The sequence below is a fragment of the Capra hircus genome, chromosome 10 (genome assembly GCF_001704415.2).
Source record: "Capra hircus breed San Clemente chromosome 10, ASM170441v1, whole genome shotgun sequence".
Taxonomy (NCBI): domain Eukaryota; kingdom Metazoa; phylum Chordata; class Mammalia; order Artiodactyla; family Bovidae; genus Capra; species Capra hircus.
Genome location: NC_030817.1, coordinates 41,210,346 through 41,215,167, shown reverse-complemented (window position 1 = coordinate 41,215,167; position 4,822 = coordinate 41,210,346).

Below are 4,822 nucleotides of genomic sequence, written 5' to 3'. Positions count from 1 at the left end.
AACATGAAAATTACAAAATGAAAAAGTTCAACACTAAGCCATACATACAGTAAATGGAGAAAATCATCCATACACATAGCTAGTAGGAAGGTTGAAAGACAGGAAATAGCAACATCATTAATATCCATGCAAGAAGTTAAAGATGCACAAAACAATGAGCTGTAAAAAATGTCATCAAAAACAATTATCATGAGGGGAAGAGAGTTCAACAGATTGTTAAATTGCGTTTGAGAGTAAGATCAGAAAATTAAACACACTGGTCATAGCAAACACCCTCTTCCAACAAAACAAGAGTTGACTCTCACACACTGATACCATCAGCTGGTCCATAGCAAAATCAAATTGACTATATTCTTTGCAGCTGAAGATGGAGAGGCTCTATACAGTCAGAGAAAAAAAAAAAAAAAAAAAAACCCGACCTGAAGCTCACTGTGTCTCTGATCATGAGCTGCTTAATGCAGACTTAAATTGGAGAAAGTAGGGAAAACCACTAGGCCATTCAGGTATGACCTAAATCGACTCCCTTATTATTATACAGTGGAAGTGACAAATAGATTCAAGGGATTAGATCTCATAGACAAAGTGCCTGAAGAACTACAGTTGGAGGTTCATAACATTGTACAGCAGGTGGTGATCAAAACCATCCCCAAGGAAAAAGAAATGTGAGAAGGCAAAATAGTTCTCAGGAGACCTTACAAGAGGCTGAGAAAGAAGAGAAATGAAATTCAAAGCAGAAAGGGAAGGATATACCCAACTGAATGCAGACTTTCAAAGAATAGCTGGGAGAGATAAGACAGTCTTCTTAAATGAACAATGCAATGAAATAAAAGAAAACAATACAATGGGAAAAATGAAAGACCTCTTCATGATAATCAGATACCAAGGGAACGTTTTATGCAAAAATAGGCACAATAAAGGATAGAAACAGTAAAGACCCAAGAGAAGCATAAGAGATTAAGAAGTGGCAAGAATACACAGAACTGTACAAAAAAGGCCTTAATGACCCAGATAACCATGATGGTGTGGTCACTAAACTAGAGCCACACATACTGGAGTGTGAAGTCAAGAGGGATTTTAGGAAGCATTACTACAAACAAAGCATCAAATCTAGTGGAGGTATTGGAATTGCAGCTGAGCTATTTTAAATCCTAAAAGATGATGCTGTTAAAGCGCTGTATTCAATATGTCAACAAATGTGGAAAACTCAGCACTGGCCACAGGATTAGAAAAGATCAGTTTTCATTCCAATCCCAAAGGGCAATGCCAAAGTGAAAGTCGCTCAGCTGTGTCCAACTCTTTGTGACCTCCATGGACTATAAAGTCCATGGAATTCTCCAGGCCAGAATACTTGTGTGGGTAGCCATTCCATTCTCCAGGGGACCTTCCCAACCCAAGGACTGAACCCAGGTCTCCAGTATTACAGGCAGATTCTTTACCAGGTGAGCCACCAAGGAAGCCCAAGAATGTTCAAATTACCATACAACTGAGCTCATTTCACATGCTAGCAAGGTAATTTTCAAAATCCTTCAAGCAAGGCTTTAATAGCACATAAACCGAGAACTTCCAGATGTACAAGCTGGATTTAGAAAAGGGGAGGAACCAGAAATCAAATTACCAACATCCCCAGGATCATAGGAGAAACAAGAGAAATCGAGAAGAGCATCAGTTTCAGCTTCATTGACTATGCTAAAGCCTTTGACTGTCTGGATCACAACAAACTAGGGAAAATTCTTAAAGAGATGAACCTTACCTATCTCCTGAGCAACCTATATGGAGGTTTCTCCATATAGGAGATGCAATAGTTAGAACTGGACATGGAACAACAGACTGGTTCAAAATTGGAACAGGAGAATAATAAGGGTGTACATGATCACCCTGTTTATTTAACATAAATGCAGAGAACATCATAGGAAATGCTGGGCTGCATGAATCAAATGCTGGAATCAATATTGCCAGGAAAAATATCAACATACACAGACGATACTACTCTAATGGCAGAAAAAGAAGAGAAACGAAAGAGCCTCCTGATGAGGGTGAAAGAGGAGAGTGAAAAGCTGGCTTAAAACTCAATATTCAGAAAGCTAAGACCATGGTATCTGATCCCACCACTTTATGGCAAATAGATGGGGCAAAAATGGAAACAGGACAAACTTCATTTTCTTGACCTCCAAAATCACTGTAGATTGAGACTGCCGCCATGAAATTAAAAGACGCTTGCTCCTTCTAAGAAAATTATGACAAACCTAGACAGTGTATTAAAAAGAATAAACACTGCTTGCCAACAAATGTCCATATAGTCAAAGCTATGGTTTTTCAAGTAGTCATGTAAGAGAGGTAACTGTTGGACCATAAAGAAGGCTGAGTGCTTGGTGCTTTTAAATTGTGGTGCTGGAGAAAACTCTTGAAAGTCCCTTGGACTGCAAGGAGATCAAATCAGTCAATCCCAAAGGGAATCACGTCAGAATAGTCATTAGAAGGACTGATGCTGAAGTTCCAATAATTTGGCCACCTGATGCAAAGAGCTGACTCATTGGAAAAGACCCTGCTGCCAAGAAAAACTGAAGGCAAAAGGAGAAGGGGACGACAGAGAATGAGATGACTGGATAGCATCACCAACTCAATGGACATGAGTCTGAGCAAATTCCAGGAGATGGTGTAGGATAGAGAATCCTGATGTGATGCTGTCCATGGGGTTGCACAGAGTCAGGCAAAACTCGGTGATTGAATTGAACTGCTATCCCCAAGACCTATACCTACCAGGAGGACGGCACTAATCCCAGGCCCTGGCTTCACCTGCTAGTGGGCAGGCAATGGCCCCAGAGTCTTCTGAACCACGACTCTACCCAACTGTGAGCCAGTATAAGCCCCAGGGGCCCCTGGGATTCTACAGTCAGCCACCTAATGAGCCAGACACACCAAATAAGAGAGTACCCTCTACAGAAGGCAGGATCTGGCAACCAACCAGACTGAGGTCCAGTCAAGCCTACCAGAGATCCCAAATAGCCTACCATGACACAGCCCTCATGCGAAAGCCTCTTAAGGATATAGACCAGAAACAAGTCATATATGTTTGCTGCTGAGACACATGTTATCTCCCACAAAAGACCATTTCTCTAAGCTCAGGAAACCTAAACAACCTACCAGACACATAAAAATAAAAACAGCAACTTATACAAAAATGAGGCATCAGAGGAACATATTCCAGATGAACAAACAAGCAAAACCCCCAGAAGAAGTAAGTGAAGTGGAGATAGGCAATCTACCTGAGGAAAAGTTCAAAGAACTTGAGAGCAGAATGGAAACACAAAACAAGAAGTTAGACATTTTTAACAGAGCTAGAAAATATAAAAACAAACTTGATGAAGAAAATAACAACTGAAATGAAAAATACACTAAATAATACAAAAGAATGGATCAGCAAAATGAAAGAGTAATGGGAATCATTGATGATGAACAAGAAAAAGAATGAAAAGAAATGAGGACCATTTAAGAGACTTCTGGAGAACATAAGAATACTAACATTTGTGTTATAGAAGTCCCAGAAGGAGGAGAGAGAATGAAAGGGGCTGAGAACATGTGTGAAGACACAGTAGCTAAACACTTCCCTAACCTAGAAAGAGGACAGATATATAAGTCCTGGAAGCTCAGAGAGTCTCAACACAAGGAGGAACTTACCAAGACATAAGACCAATTAAAATGTCAAAGATTAAATATAGAGAGAATATTAAAAGCACCAGGAAAAACAAATAAGTTATATACAAAGGCTATCTGATGACTTATTAGAAGAACGGCAGGCCAGAAGGGAGTGGCGTGACATATAACGAAAGGGAAATACATACAACCGAGAATACTCAGCAAGACTCTCACTTTCTTACAGGGAAGAACGGACTCCATGTTGGATTTGTTTCTTATATTTTAACCTTTGCTTCTCATTGCTTTTGTTCACTAAAAGGATACCGTCTATACATAATGGCCTTCCTCAGGGAACCTTGCCCCTCTGCCTGAAAGTTAAACCAAAATGATGCCTTTGTTCTGGACCTTGCCCACCTGTGGATGGCAACAGGAAGGAAGAAATTAACACATGTCTTTCCTGAGGCTAGCTATTCCAGGAGAGATTTGTAGGAGTAACCGCCTTTTTCATTTTGCCTCCTTACCTCCCCCCTCTCTGTTCTAAAAAGAACCTACCATCCAGACCCTGATTAGATGATTATTTTGAGACATTCATCTGCCATCCTCTTTCTGATAAAATTGTAGTCCTTGCCTCAACACCTCATCTCTGACTCATTGACCTCTATGTGGTGAGCAGAGCAAAGTTGGACTCGGTAACAAATTTGGCTTAGCCAGCCAGGAGCCTTGCTGCTCGTGGCTAGCCAGCCCCAGTCAGGGAATATTGGGGCAAGGCCCTAGCAGCTGCCGGGACTATCTGTCCTGAGGACCCTTCCTTCAAAATTCCCTAACACAGCACCAACTGCCCCAGTCGAAGCAAGGAACCGACAAACTTCTAGGAGTTAACAGATATCTGTTTGTAGGTAAGTCCATCTGATTGGTAACCACTTTGTTGGTGTTATGTCTTGGTTTTGTATGTCCTTTTGTGTTGCAAGTCTACAGACTTGATTTTGCAGGTTAAGTCGCTCTTGTGTGTAGCTCCTCTTATGTGGAACTAGGAGCATATTCTCCCCTAAATTTCAGTTTTTCCTTTTTGGGACAAGTCAGTCTGTTTGGGGCACTTTGCTAGGGAAGGGAGTTGTCATTGGAGTGTAACATGAGTTACAACCAGCTTGTTCAGAACTAATTCATTCTTTTTTTTAAAAATTCACTGTTT